This window comes from Pteropus medius, unplaced genomic scaffold, assembly GCF_902729225.1.
Source record: "Pteropus medius unplaced genomic scaffold, Ma_sr-lr_union100, whole genome shotgun sequence".
Lineage (NCBI taxonomy): Eukaryota > Metazoa > Chordata > Mammalia > Chiroptera > Pteropodidae > Pteropus > Pteropus medius.
In genome coordinates, this window is record NW_024355205.1 from 28,178,313 (window position 1) to 28,202,761 (window position 24,449).

Sequence of the window (24,449 nt, forward strand, 5' to 3'; positions counted from 1 at the left end):
TATAACTCATTTTGTGTTGACTTATTATATTACTTCAATTTCTTTTTTTGTGAAAATCTCAATTTTCCTTTATAAATTTCAGTTTTTTTTTTTTCATTTTAATCAAATTTCTCTGAATTAAGGAAACCCTTGTTTCCTTCTCTGAGTTTGGAAATGACTACTTGGGAGTCAGGCAAATGGGATTCAGAGTATGACTGCAATTTTAGGAGACATGACTTAGTGTGAAAGCCCAAACATGCTTGTCTGTGATTGCTGCTTTGCACTGAACTGGAATAGAGAAGCAGAAAAAAAAGACAGTAGACTTTAAATGCATTAACTGTGTTAATCTAGAAATAAAAAGCCCAAATGAGAGGCGAGTATCATTTATTTGGGATCAAAAAGAATTGCAATTAGGGAAGCACAGATCCAAGTAGAAACCCAAATAAGGTCCAAATATAGGCAGAGAGTTTTTCTGAGGAAAAAAAAGTGGGCATAATTACATGAATAGAAGAAAGAAATTTCTATTGATGTTAACAAGCTGAGTTACTCTAGCTATACATGGCTGGGTACCAATTCTGTCTTAAGAAAGAAAGTTCATACTGGTCAGTTCTTGTGGTCAGGATGTCTGCTTTCTGGTTGGCTTTTGCAGGCAGTTGTTGGTAAACAGTATTGGTTTGGGTCAGTTCAAAGGTTAGTTTGCCCAGTTCAGATACTCCAAAGTTTCAAGGAACGAGATGTGCAAGGCAGTTCCTCTGGAATGGCTGCTTCAAATCCATTTTAAAATAGCTCCATTTATGTCATTTTTCACAACTCCATGTAATCAAGAAAGCTGGCCCCATGTCAGTCACCCACAGGAAGGTAGGGATTTTGAGGCAAGAGGTTCAGAGTCTTAGGGTATAAACTGGCATTTGATACTTTCTATTGAGTTGATGTATCAGAAAGTTTCTGGAATGAACAATAAAGTTATTTGCAACTTTTATCCTCCTGAGTTAGTGTTTCCTGGAATAGTTATTGATGAAGACATTGGAGCAGTAAAGTCATATTAATGTGGACAGCAAGCTGTGTGGGTGTAGGCAGTTCCAGTTGTTACTCCTGATGCTTTTTCTAGTGACAAAGAGGATCCTCTGATTGGTTGAGCATCCTGTGAGCATCTTGGTCCAGAAACCATGTTCATTTCCTTTGCTCCAAATGCCCATGGGGGAGGCCATGTTGGTTTCGGAAGAGGGAGCTAGGTTGATGCTGAGTGCATACAAGCACATGTAGTCCATGGTCATGCCATTACCAATATGTCTAGTCTCTGTTTTTGGTTGTTAAGCTGGAGGTAGCTTCCCTTCCAATGAAGAAGATTCTTCCACTAAAATATGGCATAGCTGTGGCCTTATGATAAGGTTCCTACACTACCTTTTCAAAAAAAAATTCAAGCAAACTTACCATATTCTGACTATATTAATGATTTGACTGCAGAAGGCCTTAAATCTAAGGTTTTAGATCTCTTTCTATTATAGGGGGAAAAAACTTTCACAGAGGTAGGGATGTGCCAGTTATCTCACATTTTCTAAAACTTAATTGGGGTGTGGGGAGGGATGATAGCTATCAAACTCTTTTAGTTAGCTCAGGCTGCTATACCAAAATAACCATAGGCTCTGTGGCCTAAACAATAGAAATATATTTTCTCACAGTTTTGAAGGCTGGGAACTCCAAGATAAAAGTGCCAACAAGGTAGATTTTATTCTGAGGCTTGTTGTCCTGGCTTGTAGTCAGCCACCATCAGCAAGATCTCTGATGTCGCTTCTTATAAGAACATTAATCCTATTGTATCACACAACCTTTATGACCTCATTTAACCTTAATTGCCTCCTTGTAGGCCCCATCGTCTCCAAGTACAGTTATATTGGAGTTAAGGCCGTAACATATAAATTTGGTGGGAACACAATTCAATTCATAGATAGCATCCTTATTCTCACAGGAACGTTTTTGTCCTGATTAATTTCTCTGACAAATCAGAAGAGATTTGCCTTGATGTGTATATTGCTCTTATCAGATCACCCACTATCTGCTTGGGTGCTGGGCCACATTTCTGTTATCTTTGGACTCACTGATTCTATGAACCCCACTGCAGGAAGAACCCTTTAAACACTTGGTCTGCTAAAGAGCAGATAGAGAGACATGCCTCAAGCCTCAAACAATTGAGAGAGAAGATTTTACCTTTCCCTGAACTCCTTCTATGGTGACCTCAGGGATATATTGAACGGTAAATTTGTCATCAACTTTGTTTGCATACAGAGGCTGCTCCTGATATAAACCCTCTACTCTCAGGGCAGTGTGTATGAGGTAGGCTCTTCAAGGTTACAAAGAAAGGAAACATGCTGATCACTTTAGAGGGTGCAGTTTATTAAGGCTTACACGAAAGTAAATTGTACGACTGTCCTCGAGCCGGAAGACTTCATGTATACCACCGACAGGTTGAGTGTCTCTGAGCTGCCATCCTCATACCCTAGTGCATCTGTCTCTATGGCTTTTTCCAATGTGGCATGTGCTTCTCTTTGCTTCTTTCATCCCCTGGCCTCTTTTCTTCTCTCTACATGTCAGCTTCAGCTTGCTTCCTGTTTTCTATATGTCTCAGCTTCAAGCCCCCTTCAGGTGAGTCTCTGTGCTTCATATTTAAACATCCCAAGGGAGAAGATCTGGTTGCTTCAGTTTATTGCCATCCAATGAAAAGTCCCCAGTTTCTGCTGAATTCTCAAATCAAGGAGACTACAAACCTTTATGGCTATCTTGGCCTAAGCAAGAATTTCTGGTACATTCAGTGGTGACTAGGAGGTGGGGGCAGGATCATCTGTAACCTTAGTGTAAGGGATTCTTTGTGACTGTTTTGTTCCAAAGTGAGCTGTGAGTGTGGCCTACATTCACAGTTTCATAAGTAGTCCAGTCAGTCTGTCCAAGGCTGTGCCGTAATTAGTAACTCCTTTAAAGCCTTTCTAATTCAAGGCAAAATAAAAAGATATGAAAAGTAGTATAGTTAATCAACTCCCTGTTTATTACTAGTCTGAAGATGGAGATCTTGGACTAGAGGAAAATGATCATTTTCTCCTTCCTTTAAATGCTGGCTTAGTTACCCTGGTGCTCATTTGTGCCCAGCCATGACTGAGCTGGTTAGATGATGAGGAAGAGGAAAGTAAAATGGAATGAGACATGTCACATTTAAATTCTATCGGTGACAGTTTAGATCTCTGGAGAGTGATGAAATCTCTATCTTGGGTGACTTGACAGACAAGTTTCCCTTCAGCTTTTATGAATAGATTATAGATAAACTAAAACTAAACACAATCAGTCCTTTTGGTAAAATTAAGAGTTACTTTCATAGTTCCTCTGATGGACAGGCCAGACTGGCACACTTCTGCGGTCCTGAGAGAGTTGAAGCTGTATTTCCCAGGTTCCTTTGCAGTTATGGTTCTGTATATAAATAAGTCTCCACTAATTAGGCACCTTCACGGAAGGGTTAGAAGATGATAGAGAGATAAAGTCTATTTCCATGTTGCTTTGATAATTCTGCCAGCAAGCCGAGTCACTAGAGGATGCATTTTTGACATCGCTATTCCAGTAGTTACTCTGTGCAAAGGGGCAGCTGTGGAGATGGTGACAGCTTCTTCCAACTTCTGGCTCTCTGGATTACAGCTATGGTTATGTGTTCTTGGTCCCAGGCTGTCCAGGGATGATTGCTGATTCTTCACCTTCCGGATCATATAGAAAGTAGTCTCCCAAGGTGGGTCAGTTATGTCACAACTGGGATTTATTCCCGGAGGTCAACCTTGAAGCTTGCTTCGCCATCCATGGTGGATTTCTGAAGCATCTGAATCTTTGTATTAAAATCCCTTTTTGCTTATAATACTTAGAGCGATTCCTGTTTCCTACATGAGATGCTGATGGAGCAAATTCTTGTGCTTATAATTGTTAGGAAATTAAAAACAGTAACGGCCAGTCTTGGAAGCCAACATACGAGATGAAATTTAGAAGTCGTTCAGGATCTTGCCAAATCCAATTTTTACTCCCGATTTTTAAAATTTTTTGTTTTTGTTTTTTTAATTAATTCCTTATGGCTGTCCTAGAACTGAGAGTCAGGAAAGATTTCGAGGAACCTGATGAGGAAAATTGAAGAAGTTCCAATATCAAGCAATATGAGAGGCCCCATTTTCTCAAGTTTTTAATTTGAGATAAATTGCTTCTCTCTAGTACACGCAGGAAAACATTTCAGTCTTACCGATTAAAAAGATCAAGTTAAATAAGATACCTGGTGAAGATTTTTCTGTTATTAAAATTGTTTATGGTCTCTTGGTAACGAGTCTTTCATGACTTTGTTCTCATGGACTAAAGCATAGTACAATCCCACTGCCCCCTGTTTTGAAAAAAACATATAAATCTCCTTTTAAATTATGGATTTATGAGCTTACTGGGTGTTTTTACCCCGCCTCGTTTTAGCCAATTTTCCATGACAAATGCAAGCCTGGGTTTCTCAGACCAATGTTCTATGCAAGGAGCAGACTTTCGAGAAAGTTATTCCACGGTAAATCACTTTTCCTTTCTGTATATTTCAAGAACAAGATAAGATTAATCACAGCTTTTATTGATCTTTACTCAGTATTTGACCCCGTGCATAGGAACCAGCTATATAGGCTGTACTGTACAGCACTGAACCCGGTCCTGATTCTTACACGGTAGTTCCCCCTTATTCATGGTTTCGCTTTCCATGGTTTCAGATACCTGTGGTCAACGATGGTCTGGAAATATTAAATGGAAAATTCCAGAAATAAACAGTTCATGAGTTTTAAATTGAGTGCCATATGCCCGATGCTACGCCAAAATGCCCTTGTCATTTACTTCATCTCATCACACAGGCGTTGTAGCAGCTCATTATCACAGAAGGATGAGTACAGTACAGTAAGATATTTTGAGATAGGCCACATTCACATAACTTTTGTTACAGTATATAATTGTTCTATTTTATTATTATCGTTAATCTCTTACTGTGTCTAATTTATAAATTAAACTTTATCATAGGTACGTATGTGTAGGAAAATACAGTGTACATAGGGTTCAGTACTGTCCATGGTTTCAGACCTCCACTGGGGGTCTTGGAACATATTTACTGTGGCTAAGGCAGGGAAGGGCGCTACTGCAGAGAATTTGTATCTTAACACCAGTGCAAAGATCTGGGTTTGGAAGAATAGTCTCCTGATCAATTAACTACTTATTTCAAGATGAGTAAGATAGGGATGTTTTGACTGCCCCCTTTCTTACTTGTTTCTTAATGTTCAGCATTACTTTTGGATGAGCTAATTGAATCCCTCCCTACTCCCACTGAAAGTAAACATAATAAATAGTTTTATCTACTGATATTATCAAACTCTAGAAATGACTTTACCAGCTCTTGGTCCTATTTTCTACTAATAAAAGAAAGGCTTAAATTCAGGCACTGTGGCAGTTAGCCATTGCTGTGTCAATTAGCATTAATAAAGCACTCAAACATTTAGTGACTTAAAACAACATGGACTTATTTCTTAGAAGACTAAGACTGGGTTGGCACCTTGGCTGATCTAGCCAGGCTTTGCAGTGTTAGGCGGGGATTGCTTATATATCTACAGTCAACTGGTGGGTGGTCTCATCCTCCAGCAGGCTACCTGGCTGGTCCTCATGGAAATTGAGGGTTCTACAAGCGTAAGCAGAAATGTGTAAGGGCTTTGTCAAATTTGCTGCTACCCATTGGCCAAAGTAGGTCACATGGCCAAGCCCAGAGTCAGTGTAGGAGGGCAGTATCAAAGAGTGTAGGTGCAAGGAAGCATGAAAATTGAAGACAACAGTGCAGTCAGTTACCATCATCACTCAAACCTCAATCATCCTTTTTGGCAAAAGTTTTCCAATATTCATTTGCTTTGTATTCAACAGTTCCACTCAGCAAGTTATTTTAGAGAAATACTATATTGGAACCAACTTACCTTGTAGGATTCACTAGAAAGCAGCATAAAAATTTTCTTTTGGTGTTTTGCTGAGTTGTTTTGTTTTTTGATTTGTTTTTGTTTTTCCTTAAACCACAGTAAGTGACTGATAATATCTAGATTGAAACGGTTCAGGTTAAAAATTAGTACAGTCATTCTTTGTGCTGTAGTAATTTGAGATCCTACTTTTCCATTATCTTTTAAAATGAATTCAGAAGTTTTTAGATGGCACAGTATTGGTCCTTTTTAAAAGGTATTTCGGCGTTTACCCTGGTTAGTTCATCAATGTTCTCTGTCTAACTTTACTCCACAGAATATCTATACCCTGTATTCTCATTTGAGAATATAACTTTTAAGCATCATTGATCCGGTCGTAATCAAAGGCCTAACTGCAAGAATGTATGTTTGAGGGAAGTTCCCTGAATGACATGTCGTACACTCTCATTTAGGCAATTGGATGAAGCCACCCCATCAGTGTTCTCGTTCTTTGGAGAACTGAGTTTGACAAATTGCACTTTGGGATCCTGCCATTGACTTATAACAAGGGAGAGTGAAAGCTAGATGTACTGGACTGTTGTCTCTACTCTGGGCTTGTTTTTGTGGGTGTCAAACACTGCATTGCATGGTATCTTTTTTATACGACCTGTAGAGACAGCTTATCCCATTATTCACCCATTGTTTTTATTTTATGGCCTCTATAATCTTACAACTTATTTGTTTCTCTCTTAAAACTTCTAGAAACTTTGAGCCAAATGTGTAACCCAGCTCTACCAACTATATAAGACTATGGTGGGACATTTCTGTATATTACTCATTATTTGGTTTTATTAAAATCTTGTTTGTTCTTTCTTCTTTTTCCCAGGCTATCTCAATTTAAAAGAAATCCTTAATGATTTTATTTGTTTTTATAAGTCACATCAAATCTTTTAGGGAATGAGGTGGGGTATAGATATATTTTTTACAGTGCTAGTTTATAAATTTACAGATGCTTTGGGGATGATTAAAGAGGTTAGAAGCCTCATTTCAGATTTTATTTTTTTTTACTAATTTAGGAAGAGGAATTCGTAATTTTTGCTAGAAGCACAACCACGTTATAAGTAGCACAACACTAAAGTAAGTATAAAACAAGAGTAAGACTCACATTACTGTACACTGATTCCATTAAAAACAATAATGGGAATAAAAGATCATTACAGATGTTTTTTTTCCTTAAGCTTCATGTGGTAATTGATTGGTATATAATGTCTCTGACTTCTTTTAGGCACTCAGTCCGTAAGCCTGTGCTTATTTTAGTGGTTGGATTAGTAAGGAGGCTTGGTGGTTCAAATGCTTATCAGCCATCGTCATTCTCACTGGTCCTATTCTTAATTTTTGGCTATTTTTATTACTATGATTTCCCACTAGGATTTTCATTAGGGTCAGTCATTAGTCTCAGGGGACTAAAATTAAGGAAGGATCTATTTATGTCGTGCTTGGCTGGAGAAATTACATTTTCTCATTGCTATTTGGTTTAGCTGTTTTCTGTTCCTTAACAGATATTCGCTCTTCTGACACTATGCCAGATTGCACAATTGAGGTGCAAGTTAAATCACATCAAGAATCCTGGTGAACAAAGAGGGTAATGGCTATGAGAAATCCCTCCCAAAAGATTTTTTTTACCCCCTTACATCATCATACAGGGATTTTCGATAACTTAAGAAAACATAGCCTAACATTATTTAGTTAGAAATTAACTTTCCAAGATGAATAAGAAAATTTGCTTAGAAATAAGAGATACAAGAGAATCTGATTAGAAAAATGTAATAATACACAGTCATTTATCACAAGATTACTCTCAAACTTTGTCAAAAAATTACAAAGAAAAAAGGAAAAAGAAATTAGCACGAAAATGCCTGTCTCCAAGTCCATGTACTTCCTTCTTATCTAAGATATGGGAAGACTGCTAAGCCCTTACCTGGGGCCTTTTGGACTGAGAATTATGAAATAATGCCACTAATTCCCATAAGCTTTATAATCTTATTTCTCACACAGAGCAAATGAGAACAAGCGTGGGAATACTCAAGGTAACAAACACTCAGACCTACTGATAGTAGTAAGAAGAGACAGATAATAGCCAGATAGAGAAGGGCCTGACATACTTAAGAGAGACTTGAAGAACTGGAGAAGCATAATTAGGGCTATTTAGTGAAGCCATTGCATGGATCAGTACATCCCACTGAAAGTGATCATTGGCTATGAATAAACAAAATAAATAATGATCTTTGCATCTTGTTTAAATGGTCATCGAACATGTCAAATACATTTAAATTCTATCCAAAATGATTTGATTTTTAAAACATCTGTTGGTTCTTGATGGGGAGAACCTCACTTGTCTGGAAAATTCACTTACAGAGAAAACCTCGTTCTTCTGTTATTATATATGACTGAAATGCTACTAGATTTAACATTAATTGACTGCTGACAACATGGTTATTGTGTTGGTTGAAACAATGCTGCGATGGTTTTGATGCAGAATCATAATTATCTCTCTCTGTGAATGGACATAGGTAGTTAAATTACTTCCATGCAAAGTGACGAGGCAGTTCAGGTCATTGCAATTTCAGTAGTTATGTGAGGGTGTGGCAACAGATCTGACTATATGCCAGCCCTGCTCCAAACCGTTCCTATAAGACTGTCAACTGTAGTCCTGTTTTCATTGAAAATACTGTAGAGAAAAAAAGATGTGAAAAAGCAGCAGAGAGAAATGAACCATGGACATCTCTAAGCTCATTCTTGCTGTTGGCAAACTCTGGGCAATGTGCAGAAGGTCAGCTCACTGTTCACTAAGGTGCTGATTGAAACTCTGGGACACTAGTTCTTTCCCTTAATACAAAACCAATTTTGAGCCAAGCCATTTAAGACATTTTGAAAACGGACTCTAAAATAGCATGTGATATCCTGAGGAAAAAATAAACGATGATTTAGTAAACTAAATGATCCACGGAGTAAGGATTGCTTTATATGGCATTCTCACAGAAAGAGAAGGCACAGATGATCAAGTGTGGCCAGGGGAAAAAAAATCCTTGATGCACTCGTATGAGTTCTGACTTGAGATGGACTTCTTGATATTCCCAGTCCAGTAAGTGTGTGCTGCTCACCAGCTCTGGGAAGTGGGTGAGAGGGTTCTCACCAAGCCTGAGAAGCAGAAAGTCCACTTACTCAATGATGCTCTAGGGGAAATTAAGGAATATTTAGGTCATTTTATAGCGACCATGGCATTTTTAAGATTGCTTCTCCAGAATCATTTCATCACACAGGCAGGTAGCCATGTCACTCCAGATGGTAAAAATTAAGAATGGTGAACAGTGCTGGCCTTAGATTTGACTTCAATTTAATTGATGATGATGATGATTAGAAAGATAATAAAGTGAAATGCATCTTGCAGTAGAATTTGGCTTTATGGTGATTGACAGTTGACGCCCATCTTCAGCTCAGGCCCTGTTCTCACTTCATTAATGTTTTAAATAACTTGACCCTGAATTTAATAAGAATAAAAACTTTGGGCCTCACTTATGGTATCGTATGTCAGGGTTTATAGAATAAAAAAAATGATGATGATGTCACCTCCCGTTGCGTGTTCACCCTACGCCATGTGTTCCTCGTGCTAAGCCCTTCACATACGTCATCTCATTTAATCTTCACAGCAACCCCGATGAAAACTATCTAATGACTCCCCATTGACTTAAAATAAAAACCAAACTCTATACCAGGGCCTCTTGAGGCCCAGCGTGATCGAGCCCCTCCCTACCCCAGATCCTGCTTCTTTCCCACTCACTCTGCTCTGTTTTGTTCTAGTAACGTGCCAAGCTCTTTTCCTCCTTAGAGCTTTCCACTGGCTGTTCTTTCTGCCTGTTCCACTTTCGTCCCAGACCTAAGCGTGGGTGATTCCTCTTTGTCATTAGGATCCCAGATTAAGTCTCACCTCCCAGAGAAGGTTTCTTTGACAACTCTGTCTAAAGAAACTCCATAATAACTCTTTCACATCACTTTGTTTTATTTTCATTGTAACTCCTAACACACGCTAGAAAATTTCATGTTAGTTCATTTAGAAAGGTGTTTCTCTTCACCAATAGGAATGTAACCTTTCTGAGAATCTGGACCAAACATGTTCTTTATTATGTTCTCAGCTCTTAAAGCAGTGCTTGGCACGTGGTAGGTATTCAATAAATAAATAAACTCCAATTTTTGAATCAAGAAGCCGAAGCACAGAGAGGTTAAGATACTGTCTTAGGCCACACAACTCCTAAAGGCTTATGCAGGATTTATCCAGGCTTCATTCCAAAGCCCATTTTCTTAATCACCATGCTATATGACACTGATTAAAAGATTGCTTTACATCGAACCTGGACTCATGGACCAGTTATAGGGAAAACTAAACTTAGATGCCCAAGAGGGGAATTACGGTTTTGTTTTAATCTCCTAAGTTAAGTGAGTGGATAAGAGCTTCTTTATTGAACCATTATGCATTAAATAGTGCTCATATTTCTCAAAAGTGCTGGATTTCCAGACTGTGCAGTCAGGATAGAGCAGAACTGTGAAAATATTTCATTTATGTTCCAATAACTCTGGTAAAAAATAGATGCTTCTATTTTTTTTCAGTAGTTTAACTATGAGAAGTGAAGCTTAAATAGACACATAATTTAGGCCGTTCTACATATTCTTGATTAAGAAGCTTAAACATAAGCACAAAAAACAACAACTAATAAATCCTATCACTTTCTATTGTGCTCTCCTGCAAGGGTTTATTTTAAACTGCGTAATTTGTATTTGACAAAAAGTACACAAATTTACAGGCTTGCATTACATTTTCATCATGTTTTGAATTATGTGTAAGGAATAAAAATAATTTCTGGGTTCTTTCCTGCTCCTTCTCATAAACGCCCCTTAAGTTATTTCCCAGCCTACAAAGTTTAATTTAACTATGCTGGTTTTATTTGATAGGTTAAAAGGAATTGAATTGGTTTTAAAATAAATTACGCTGTAAATAAAAATATTCCATAACATTAATGCTATATTTCTTGAGGCTATCAAAGCCCAGTTATTATTATTGTTACAGGAAGGCCTAGCCTGCAATTGATTAATTTATGAAATGAATTTTGGTGATACAGACAAAAGTTGTGTGTGTGTGTGTGTGTGTGTGTGTGTGTGTGTGTGTGTGTGTGTGTGTGTTTATGAAAAGGCAGGGACAGCCCACCTTGTGTGGTCTCGCTTTCTCTGATCTCATGATGACAAAAACTTTTGTTTCCTTTGTTCTCCAGTTTGGAAATCTTGGGCTGTGACTGTCCCAGTGAGTTAACTTTTTTTTTTTGGCAACACAGAAAGCAAACGAGTGCCGGGGATGTCTGACATAGGTCTCCTAGAGGCACCTCTCGTCCCTAAGTTGAGAAGCTGGGGAAGCCTGCTCATACTGCTTGGAGAAAGGAGGACGGGCTCCTGAGAGCCCAAGCATGGCCTTATATTTGTCTTTTCCTGTAAAGATACTGTTATATGTTACTTTTTGGTAGAGTAGAAATAATAATGTAATTAGCGGTCTGTTTCATTATAGGCTAATGTGCATTTGTACATTTGCAAACTTGTCCAGGAACAACTGAGATGAAGATTTCTAGTTTTAAGCAACCAGCATATCAACGGTCTTTGGGAAGATAATCCTTTCCTAAGTCGAGGGCTGCTTACTATTTCATTTTATCAACTTTGTAGTCGGTGAGTGTTTGTAGTCGTATAATTGCTTGACCTTGTCTGCAAGGTCGGGCTTAGAAACATGAATGAAGTATTAACCTCATAAAGACATTGAGTAAAAATAAGCAGCCTAGACCTCTAAGTTGAATTTGACCTTGTAGCTCCTGTTTTTACATAGAATTTATAATAAAGGTGTATCTCAGCTGTTAAAAGATGACTGGAAGGAAGAAAGGAAGGGAAGGAGCGAGGAAAGAAGGAAAGAAAAAAAAGGAAGGCAGGAGGGACAGAGGGCAAGAGGGAAGAAAAAAAAGAAAGGGCTGACGTGATCTAATAACAGTTTCCACATTATAAACCTACTTCCCTGCCTTCAGTTCCATCATTACTGAATCCGTGGTAAAAGCTGTAAATGCAACAATGTGAAATGTAACTCATTCATTCATTTATTCATTCTACATTATTTTTACAGTCTCCCTCACTGTGCCTATTTTTTCTTTTAAAATATTACTAAGTAGCCTGCAGAGGGTGCACTTTCCTTAACTTAGGTCTTTCCAACCAAAAGAGGGCATACTGTTTTATAAGGTTAAAAACTGTTACCCAATGAAAAGAAGTAAAGGAAGCGTAACCTTTTTTCTTTCCTCTACCAAATGTCACAACATGGAATATGTAAATAGAAGTCTCTTTTAGCTTCTTTGCTAATAGAAAAATTAATCTCGATGACTTCTTTTCTTTAGGTGGAGGTAGGATTGTCAAGCCTGTGTCCTCCCTCGCAAACTGGGATTTTTTTCACTGTTAAATCCTTTTTTCCTCATTTGTGTGTGTGTGTGTGTGTGTGTGTGTGTGCGTGAGCGTGTGCACACGCGTCCTCTCTTTCTATACCAGCATTGTCTAATAGAAATATAATGCAAGCTGCATATGTAATTTCAAAAAATTTTTTAGTAGTCGACATTAAAAAGGTAAAAAGAAACAGGTAAAATTAATTTTCAAATACATTTTATTTACTCCAACTTATCTAATTTTTATCATTTTGACATATAACCAATATAAAAATATTCATGAAATATGTTCTTTTTTTTGGTACTATCTTCAAAGTCTGGTGTGTATTTTATTCTATGTCACATCTCAACTTGGACTGGTTACATTTCAAAGATTCAGTAGCCCCATGTGACCTGTGGCTACTGTATTCAACAGCACAGTTCTATATTTTTCTTCTTTCATTCACAATTTCCCCTATAACTAAACTAACAGAAAAGTGTGTATTACAAAATGGTGTTATATATGTAGGGACTCTCACGTCTAATTATCTGCTAATTTGGATCATGGACGAGATATGAGAAATGACCCATGTTCCTTGGAGAGACTGTCATCTACCAATTCTGAGGTCTTTTTAATAGAATGTAAACAATATTTCTTAGCTAGTCAATTTGTAAGTGGCTCTCATTTCTTCTATTTCCATATGAGGTATAGATTTTAATTAAAACTTTACCGAGGACTATGTGCTAATCGTTTATCTATGTGATTCCATTTAATAGCCTTTGGATTACGACTGTTATTATCACCTCAATTTTAAAGATGAGGAAACTGAGGATGAGAAGGGTTAGAGAGCTGTCTGGCATGACCCAGCCGGAACACAGCAGAGCAGAGATTTCTCGCTAGGCCTGCATGACTCCAAATCGTGGCTTCTTCAGCTTTATGCGTGGTGTTTCCCAAGTTGTGGGCATATTAATTGCAAGTTTAGGATGTTGGTAAAGAGCAGTTTCTCCGTTGAACTTCCAAAATAAAAACCTGGGCCTTCTGACTCCAAGCCCAGTGCTCTTTCCTCCTATTAGAAATGTTTCCAGATTTAAACTCCAGTTTATGAGACCATTCACGATCCTCTAAAGAGGAGGCAAGAGGTTTCAAATCCTTCTCAGGGCAAGAAAGAACTGACATTAAAAGGTTTGTTTTGGGCCATTTGTCTCATCGTGACTTTGATTTGGCCTTGATCTTTATTTAGCATTTCAGTTTTATGCTCTGCAACAAGTTTGGCCATGTCGGAGGACCAGCCAAAGGTCAGCAAGTTGGCTGCTGGTGGGTGGATGATCGCTCAGAAGCCAAAGTCTATTACTGTGTCTTGGAAATCCCCGGCTCACCTCTGGATGAGGGTTGCATCCACCCTCTGGAAGTTGTGGGCTTTGCAGGCCGTTAGCACCATCCTCCCGAGGAGCCCAGTACTGGTGGGGCGGCACTTCATTCTGCAGGGCCCTGGGTCACAGCGGGTCGATGGCTGGCTCTGTGGTGTCCTGGGTGTCCTCTTTCTCCCTTTTTCAGTCAACGATTCTGATTCTGTTTTACTTTCTCATTAGGGGCTGGGCTTTAGAGGAGAAAGACTATTCCCAAATTTGTTTAATTGTGCTATTTTTTTTTTACTTTTCTGATATGAGTACAAACCTCCCTGACAACTTTGATTAAGGCTCACGATTACTATCACAAAACTTTTATTTCCAAGGAATAGCTCATGCCAGCATCTATGGGTAGGCTTACCCTAATCTTGGATACACACACATTTTTCATATTGAACACTCTGTTTAAGTATTCCTACAACTATTACTTCTCAGCTAATTAATTGAATTTGTTCCAAAAGCAATGATATTGTTCAAGGTTAGAACTATCCCCTCCATAACCTGTTTCATAAGATAATTCTCTTTATCTATGAAAAAGAAAAATCTGTGTTCGAGTTTCAGCTCTGCTATTTGGCAGGCAGTGACCTCGGGCACATCAGATAACCTCTGTGAATCTCAGTTTCCTTGCTAGTAATATGGGAACGATGGTATTACCTTTTCCTTTGGATTAACGTGAGGAACAAATGGCATATATGAAAGTGCTTTGTACACTGTGGACTATTCAAACCTCAGTTTATGTGACAGTGTCACATATCTGTGAACACTTGAATGTATATGGACATGATTATGTATCATGATTTAGGCTGGAACTGGTCAAGGCTGTAGTTATTACTCTGAGGCAGTGGTTCTCAATGGGGATCAGTTTTGTCCTCCCCACCACCCAGGGGATATTTTGCAATGTCTGGATATATTTTGGGGCATCACATTAGGGGGATGGTACTGGGCTCTAGTAGGTAGAAGCCAGAGACTCATCTAAACATCCTACAGTGCACAGGATAACACCCCACAACAAAGAAGTGTCTTTCCTAAAATGTCAGCGGTGCTGAGTTTGAGAAACCCTCATCTAGAACAGTGTTTCTTAAATGTTAGCATGTGTCAGAATCACCCGGAAGGCCGGGCTTATTAAAACACCCATTGCTGGGCACCATCCCCGCATTTTCTGATTCAGAATGTCCAGGGTGGAGTACAAGGATTTGCATTTCTAAGATGTTCCCAGGTGATGCTGGCGTGGGACCACACTTAGAGAACCATTGCTTAGAGACAATTCCATCATTAAGCTTTGGTCAGTTTCACAGGCTGCTTCGCTGAGGCAACCAAACAAAGTCATGACCTTACCAGTTAAATGGTACAAAATTTGCACCAGTAAGTGGAATAATCTGGCTCTAAGCTCAAATCATTTCTGTGATCTATGTGTGATTACAGGCAACCACAGAGCTTTGCCTGGACTGCCTCATGGAGGGAAACAGCCCTCGCCACTCCAGACTCGGTGCACAGCTAGTGCATTACAGTTTTCTGGAGTGAGTTGCACTCAAGGACTCAGCCCCACCCCATCCAGCCATGCTCTTATGCGTAGCTTCCATTCTAGCCCAAGTGCCTCCATTCTGAGTTCCCTTTTCTGGGGGCTTTGGCTAAGACACTTTAACTCACTATTCCATTCCTAGCCCTTCCTTTTCTCCCTCACCCCAGCCTATAGGTCCATGAAGAGTCAGGAAACTTTTTTGGGGGTGCTCCTTTTGCTCATGAGTAGATTGCTCTGTTCTGCATGCCACCTGGTCTTTGCCTGTCTTCTTTGTCTCTCGCTTGCACTGTCGTGGTAAGTTAATAAAGACTTGATTGTTACTCTGTTTGACTCATTGTCCTGACCACCTCGAAACCTGATTGTTCGACAGCTAATATTAAGTATGTTCCTTAACCTACAATCTCCCCCTGAACCCACGTGCTGTGAATACAAATCTTATGGTACAAAAATATCTGGTGTGATTGGCTATTCTGGAGCAGTGGTTCTTAGCTGTATATTGGTGTTACCTGGGGATTTTGTTAAAATGCAGTTCTAATTCAATAGGTCTGGGGTGGGGGGAGGGCTTGAGAATCTTCATTTCTGAAAAGTTCTAAGATAGTGTCAATTCTGCTGGTCCAGGGACCACACTTTGAGTAGCAAGACTAATGTTTCGAGGAACTGACAGTTTCTTTAAAGGAATTAAATAAATACATGGAGACACACAAAACAATTAGAGTGATAGCACTTGGTGGTAGCAGCTGTTTTGAAGACTTTTTTTAAAAACGAGGTGATTTTAGAACAGTGGTGCTCAATCCTGGCTGCATCTGAGGAGTTTATTATTTTTATATGGAAATGTATTTTTGGAATTAGGTGAGAAATGAGCTGATCTGGGACTGAAAATATCACAGTTCTAGCTTAGCAATCGGCATTCTGAGCTGTGGGATCTTAGAGAAGAACAATGTCTACCAGCTGGATCCTTTCTGTTAAAAAGTGAGAGTGAGAACATGTACTATGCTTTAACATTATGTTGACAATACTCACAGATACGTTGTCAGCTTCAAATGAGAAAGTATGAGAGAAAACACTATTTATTTGTTCATTCAAAATATTCATTTGGTGCCTCCCCTGGTCCGAGCACCATTGTACATCAGTGAAAAAGGGCTATAGGCCCTGGCCTCGTGCAGCTTTGAGTCTGGTGGTGAAGACAAGCAACAAAGAGGCAATGATGCAGGGTGAGTGTTATGATGGGGAAGCACGGGATGCCATGGGAGATGACAGCAAGTGAATGAACCTTCATCTAAAGTCAGGAAGGACCTTCCTGAGAAAGTGATGTTTAAGCTGAGATCTGAAGGCAAGGGCTCCCGGCAGGGGAACGATATGTCCAAAGGGCCAGTTCTGAAAAAGCGCAGTGACCAGAGAGAGTGTTCTGTCTGGAGCACGAAGAGTGAAGGGGGTGTGGTTCCTTGTGAGTTCAGAGAGGTACCAGATTCAAAAGAACCCATTTGGTTACAGGTGGCAGAAGCCCAGCTCCCAGGGCTTAAGTATGAAAGGGAAATTGTTGGCTGATTGAAGTCCATGAGTGGAGCTGGCCTCAGGGACAGGGACAGTTTCTCTCCTCTACTTTCTTCTCTGTGCTGGTCTCGCTCTCTCCCATTTCAGACGCGCTGCCTCTATATGATTGGAAAACGACAGGGCATCATTTGAGGCAGCTCCAGGTTTACGGCATCCCAGTTTAGTTACTACAAAGGAAAGCGAGGTCTCCTTTCTTCCAGGATGTGTGTAAAGTCCCAGATAAGAAATCCGATTGTATCGTATACCATTCAAGTTAAATGGTTGTGGCTGGAGGACAGGAAGAGTATTGTGACTGGTTCTTTCATCAGAATCACAGGTAAGGGGAAGAGATATTACCTTAGGGAGAAAAGAGTTTCAGACAGAACCCAAAAATAGTCAGTACAATCATCTAGTATGTACACAGAGGGAGTGCACGTGCCATGGTAAGACCTGAAGGTTTTTATTAAATACAGCTTAGATAATAAGTTTGGTTCTCTGAGTGCTAAATTGGGTTTGTTGAGGTATATATGGACTATATGCTAGTCAGCAGATATTTGGGGCTCACTTAAGGAAAATGAGAAGAGAAAGCAAGAAAAAAAGAGCTTTCATAAATTGAAGAGCTTTTATAACAAAATATGCTAGAACAAAATTTAAATTTATTTTCAATGTCAATATCACCACTGCAGTTTCCTTTAAGTCAGCCTTGAGATACCTGCTAAGTACCTGTGGTGTGATGACAACTTCAGTCCTTAGGCCAGAAGACAGATTTATTACCAGTTTGTTTAGGTCATAGTACTCACTTCCAAGTCCTTTTGAAATTAATCATTCCTCCTATAGGCATTATGGTCAAGTAACACGATTTATAGTTATCATAGAGATTGAGTTCACATAAATTAGGAAGAAGAGCAATATTCCAACTTAATTAAAACATGAAAGGATATAGTTTATATGATGTTTACAATTGGTCAAAATGGATTACTCATTAATGCTATAATATTAGGATTAACAGAAATAGGAAAGTCTTGATTTTTTTTCAGACTTTAGTTCAATTAACAGAAACTAGTTAATAGTAGACAAGATCATCATAGCGTATGTGAAAACAAATGGTAGGCGCTGTAAATTGTCATGTCTGTATAATTTGGATTACACAGACATAACAATGGATTACGGGGGAAAACGTCTAGGGGGCATATAACCTAGAATTGTGCGATCCAATATGGTGGCTACATAAGTTTAAGTTATTTAAAATACAATAAAAAATCTTCTTTCGTCACACTAGCCATACTTCAAGTACTCAGTGGGCACACATGGCTAGTATCTGCCAGACTGGGCAGCACCTGTATAGAATATTTCCATCGTCACGGAAAGTTCTGTTGTACGATGCTAATCTAGACCGCATCAATGGGTCAAGTGCTTTTTCTTTGGGATGAAATTAGCTGTTCTCTCTCTTCGTGCCTCCAGTAAGTTCTGCCAACTCTACCTTTAAAACACATTCCAAATCTATCCACTTCTGCCATCTTCTACTGCCACCCTTTGAGGCACAGCCATTACCATCCCCCACCTGAACGACTGCAATAACCTCCTGACTCACCTCCTCATTTCCATTCTTTCCATCTATATATCATCTCCATAGAGGATCTAGGGTGATCTTTTAAAAACACAGATCAAATGTAAACTTTTTAAGAAAAAAAGAATACCAGAGAAGGACACTTAACATTTTTTGAATTCTCACTATTTACACCACTGTGCACTGTTCTTTCAAATAAAGTACCTTCTTTAATCTTCATAATAATACATGAGGGAGGTATTATAACGTCTTTCTTTTTGCATAGGTAGAGATTAAGGCTCAGAGAAAGCAAGTCACTTGTCTGTGTTCATCCAGCTAGTAAGTGGCAGAGCTGTTGAGGAAATGAATGAATGAATGAATGAATGAATGAATGAATGCATGAATAGCAAAGTTCATAAGCTTACAACTAAAGTACCTTGCCAAACATTATTAAACCCTAAAGATTTGTTATTTCTTTCTTTTGAGGAAGAGAGAAACTCTTTGTATCTTTACCTTATCTGTTTATTTACTTGGACTTTGCGTCCTCAGTTATGAGTAGAGCAGTCTCCTCACCAGGTTAGAGTGGGAGATCTTTATTACTTTAACTTCCAAAGAGGCCAAAGTGGCACAGAGTTTTGGCATGGCTTATACTAAAAGAGTCCCCTCCATGACCGAGTCTATTACAAATGATTTAGAAGAGTATGCTAGTGATCTATTTCTGTTACAAATAACCCCACAAGTTAGCAGCTTAAAACAGCAACATTTTCTAATCTTAGAGTTTCTGTGGGTCAGGAATCTAGGTGCAGCTTAAATGGATACCTCTTGCCCAGGATTTTTACAAAGCTGCATAATATCTCATGCAGAATGTCATTTATATGGGTGTGAAAAGCAGGAGGCAGGATCATTGAGTACTTCTCAGCCTCCATAATTGTGTGAGGCAATCTCTCATAATAAGTTCCTTTTTATATATCTGTATCTTATTGGTTCTGTTTCTCTGAGGAACTCTGACTAATACACTGGGTCTGTGATGACATTATCAAGACACTGAATTAATCAACTCTGGAGCTAGCCTACCTCATTTCTCCCCAGTACCTGATCTCTCAAAGTACACCCTCATATTGGTTAGTTCTCTGAGTGGGGTTTTGGTTATTTGCAGCTTAATCATATAACTGTCTACTTGAACAAAGTAGCTCTGCAAGCAAAAGAAGCCCAATTCCTCTCAAAAACATTAATCTGTCAAGACAACTGGGGAACGTGTCAGTGGAGCTTGGTACATTGTAGGATGTTTGTAGCAAAACCTCAAACTGCCTCCACCTTGAATTACCTCCCATTCTCCACCACCATCTTCTCCCGTCCAGATTGGCACCAGTCTCCATGGGAGAGGAGCCGGAACACATTATTTGGGCTGCCCTGGATTCCCAGTGCCTCTAAGGCCACTCACAACAAATTAGGGACCTGGGAGGAGAATGGACTCAAAGAACACTCTTGATTGCTATGGCACGCCCATTGCTTTCATGCTGGCCTTGTTACTTGTCCCCCTCTGGCCTGTGCAGAGAGGAGGCCTGACCCGGTGGGGTCACAATTGTATTGCTGGGGCCACTCCCACCTTTAGCTTGGCACTGACTAGGTGAAGGGTGGGCTTTGCATTTTGCACTTGTTCTCTCCATTTCTGGGGTTGGTTTTGGACACAAAACACTTCTGTGACTCTTTCTCTTGCACAAGGCATCTCTTGCTTGCTTTCTTGGTAAGTGACCCTGAGTTTCAGGGGTCACATGACAAAAGTCAAGGTAAAGAAGATATTTCTGTATGTTTCTCTTAGGAACCTTTGCCAAATTCCTCTGTCTTAGGTAAGCTCTCATCTTTCTTGGCTTTCCAACCATCTGGCCATCCAGTGGTTCTAATTTGTGTTGAGAGTTCTCGTCCACACAAACTCTTGCTGTGATGTTTTTCACCTTACACATTTTCCTGCAAACCAGCCTCAGGCCTTGTGTCTTCCAAGGCTGGGTTTCTCAAAGGGTGACCTTGGACCCACAGCATCAGCACCATACCTTAAAAACAGCAAACAATTCCACTTCTGGGTATTTATTCAAGGAAAATGAAAGCACTATCTCGAAAAGATATATGCACCCCATCTTCTTTGCAGCATTATTTACAATAACCAAGACATTGAAACAATCTTAAGTGAATAGATAAAGAAAATTATATATATATTTATATATCTATGTATATATAAAAATAATTCAGCCATAAAAAAGAAGGAAATCCTGTCTTTTGTGACAATATGGGTAGACCCTGGGGGCATTATTCTAAGTGAAATAAGTCAAGCAGAGAAAGACAAATACTATATGATCTTAGCATATGTGGAATCTAAAAAAAAAAAAACAACTGAGCTCATAGATACAGAGAACAAATTGGTGGTTATCAGAGGCAGGGTTCGGGGTTGAGGGACATAAATGAAGGTGGTCAAAAGGTACAAGCTTCCTGTTAGTTATAAATAAGTCCTGGGGTCATAACGTACAGCATGGTGACTGTAGTTAACAACACTGTATTGTATATTTGAAAGTTGCTAGGAGAGTAGATCTTGAAAGTTCTCATCACAAGAAAAAAATTGTAACTATGTGTGGTGATGGATGTTAACTAGACTTACTGTGGTGATCATTTCATTCTATCATTATGTTGTACGCCTGAAACTAATATAACGTATATTATATGTGTGTGTGTGTGTATCAATTCTATCTCAATTTAAAAAAATAAAACACATTTCCCCCACCTCAAGTTTCCCCTATGTTCTCCTTTCAGAAATATCCTCCGGGTCTCCTCTCAGCAAGAGCCATGATTTACATTTAAACTATTGCTGTCCTGGCAGAAAACCCCTTTGCATACCTTTAAACGCGTAGTCATTTCGTTTCCAATTGCAGGGCGGGCTGAACAGTAAGCAAATCTTCCACGGGGAGGCGGGCAGAGTCTGCGCAGGGCGGCCTTACCCACAGACGTGAATTTGAGAACCTTCTTTGCTCAAAGGGAAAGCTTGTCTGGATTAGACAGCTCCTGCGTAGAAACTTGACACTGTCCCGGGCCGGCAGTATTTGGAATCACACACAGGAAAGGGCTGCGTATTTGTTAACCTGCCTAAATGACAGAATGTGTGTATGGCCGTCTCTAATTACAGCACTCCAGGAAGCATCACCCCGAAAGTACGCTGCAGTGAACCCAGCACGTCCTCCCGCTAATCCTCATTAACCGAGGTGGGGATTCTCTTTCTGCGGTACCATCTTCTCAATGGTCTCCTTCCTGCAGTCTTTTCATGCCTTGGTGACTCACTGGCCTATCTTCTGGGAGCACTTGGGCCTCCCTTTACCTCTCATCAGATACATTCAACAGTTTAACAGATACTTGTGAATAACCAGCTCTCTTTAGTCAAACTCTGCTCCCCACTCCCCGATAGCCACAGATAGGATTTCTTACCCTGGGAGGCATGTGTTTCTTGAGGAGAAGGAAAGAAGCTCTCATTAGCAGCCTCCTGTTGCACCAGGAGTCATTTGGTTTCCAGTCAGGTATCCAGCCCCAGCTTAGTGGTGGAACCCCGTTCCTGATTAGCTTCTGCACTAATCTTGATCTTTTGCTTGGTATCTCCAGAGCTCGTCTTGGGGGCTTTTATGCTTAAGAGAGGCTTTTCTCTCTGATCTGTCTCAGCCCTCTTACAGGTGTTCTTTCCTTCTCTTCCACCTCTCCCCCAGGCCATGCTGATTATTGCCCTTCCACAGGTTAAATGCTGTCTTTCGTTTTTTACCCTGGCTCACTCATAGCCCCTCCGGCTCTGAGCTGAAAACCAATATGATATAGATGAGATCTTTGGTCCTGAGGAGGGGTTTCCTGCTTAGCTATGGAGTCATACTGAAAAACTAACAACCTCAGTGAAACGTGATTAGTGACCTAAGGGACATTCAAGTTCTATGGAATCCTTGAGGAAGGAGCAAGTATTGTTTACCTGGGCACGTGGGGTAGTGACTAAACATCACATATAGAGGTTTAGGAACACGAAAACACATGATATTCTTGGGGAGGAGCTATAAGAAGTCCATCTACAAGGACATTCTTTTCATGGGGGAGTAGGAGTGGTGACATTCGAAAGTGCTTTCACTCATCTACCCACACTGCATTGGACTGAAGGAGAATCCTGCCCAGAGTTACCCCTTGGCTGGAATGCCTATGGCCCCACACTCTAACTCTTGGAGTTCGAGGGTGACTTGTTTTAGGGTAGGACAGAAAGAAGTTCTGCTCCTTAACATATTGCTGAAGAGAGCTCTCTGCAAAATAGGTCCTAGGCGGTCCTTCCCTGGTTCCTGGCCTTTTCTTCCCACAACTGAGATTCCTTGAACTTCCCTGTCTTCCTATCATCCCAGCGCCCAGTCTCTAGAATCAGGTGGGACAGGGCAACAGGTAACTCATACAAATTAGAAAAAGGCCACAGGAATTAGAAAAAAGCACCTTCCAGGCCTCAGCAAGCCCAAGGTTCTTCTGAAAGGCAGTCTTTCTGAAGAAAAGGTACCTCCTTCTCTAGGCAGATGGAGCTTAGCCATGGAGTCCTGGCTTGGAGAGCAGAGCTGAGCTGGATTCTGGCCCCACCAACTCCTCTTGATTTGAGGCTCTTGTGCAGATCGGGGTCTGCACAACCACATGAGGCAGCCCTGGGGCATGATCTCTGGCTCCAGTATTGCAAATCTTGGAATGTAATCACCACTGCCACTGGTTCCCCTCTGGCCTGGTGACTCAGCTCTGACCGGTTGGCGCTAGCTCTATGTCCCAGAGCAGTTCCTACCTTGTTTTGTTTCTGAGACCCCAACCCTACCAGTCTGCGTGTGGCCAGTCTGTTGGAGCCAACCTCTGCCCTGCTTTCTGCCCCATCGTAGGAACCTGTTTACACACTGCCAGTCATTTAAGTACAGATCCCGCCTTGCTCTTTCTTATCGCTTTGACCAGTCTTACCCAAGCTGTGGCTTATTTCTGAAGAAAGAAGTCAGGCCTGAGTAGGGGTTTCGGGCTGACTGCTAAGAGGAGGAAGGTGGATAGTGTTCAGATTCTGGGGTGTATGAAATTCTGTTTTAAAGAAAATTGTCCTGATCAGGATGGTGAAATCTCAGAAATAGAAGGAAACAGTATTGAAACTGCTGATAGCCTATGAAAAAGCAATTTCTCCCTTGTGTCCCTATTTTGTTGAGATAGAAAAATGATCTAAGTTAATTATAAAAATCCTATTTCTTTTTGCAGTGGTTGAGAGTAAGTATGTGGCCCAGTTCTGAGGAAGTCTGCTGAGGGCTTCTGGGAAAGATTTTTCTCTTTCACCACCCCACCTACCGTTGGAAGTTGTCACGTGGGGATGTGGTGTGGAGAGCTGCAGCAGCCACATTGAGACCATGAGAAAATAAAGTTACTAAAACAATAGGGAAGTGAATAAATAGCCCTGACTTTATTGAGCTATTAAAGAAACCAATCTTGCCTCTGGTTACTTCTATTTATCTATCTATTTATTTATTTATTTGTTTGTTTGTTTGTCTATCTATCTATCTATCTATCTATTTATTTATTTATCTATTTATTTATCTATTTATCTATCTATCATCCATCTATCTATCTATCTATCTATCTATCTATCTATCTATCTATCTATCTATCTATCTGAACTGCACCTGGTTTTCCTAGGAGGTCTCTCGTCCAAGTACTAACCATGCCCAACCCTGCTTAGCTTCTGAGATCAGATGGAATCGGGCATGTTCAGGGTGGCGTGGCTGTAGCTTCTGGTTCCTTCTTGTTATATGAAAAGATAATTGTCCATTGGTTAAGTCATTTTTATTGAGTATTCTGTGAATGGCTGATCAATCTCTCAAGTGATATGGAAACTATTATTTGCAAGGCACTGTGCTAGATCTTCAAAATATTCATAACAACCCCATGCAGTATGTTTTGCTGTCATCTCTCTTTTGGGCTATGAGTAAACTGAAGTTCAGAAATGT

At 40.0% G+C, this 24,449-nt stretch overlaps 1 pseudogene; it reads right to left on the reverse strand.

Annotated features, from left to right (window-relative positions):
• Positions 1–24,116: 24,116 nt before the first annotated feature.
• On the reverse strand, positions 24,117–24,232 carry LOC120599178 (uncharacterized; annotated as a pseudogene).
• Between the last annotated feature and the right edge of the window lie 217 nt (positions 24,233–24,449).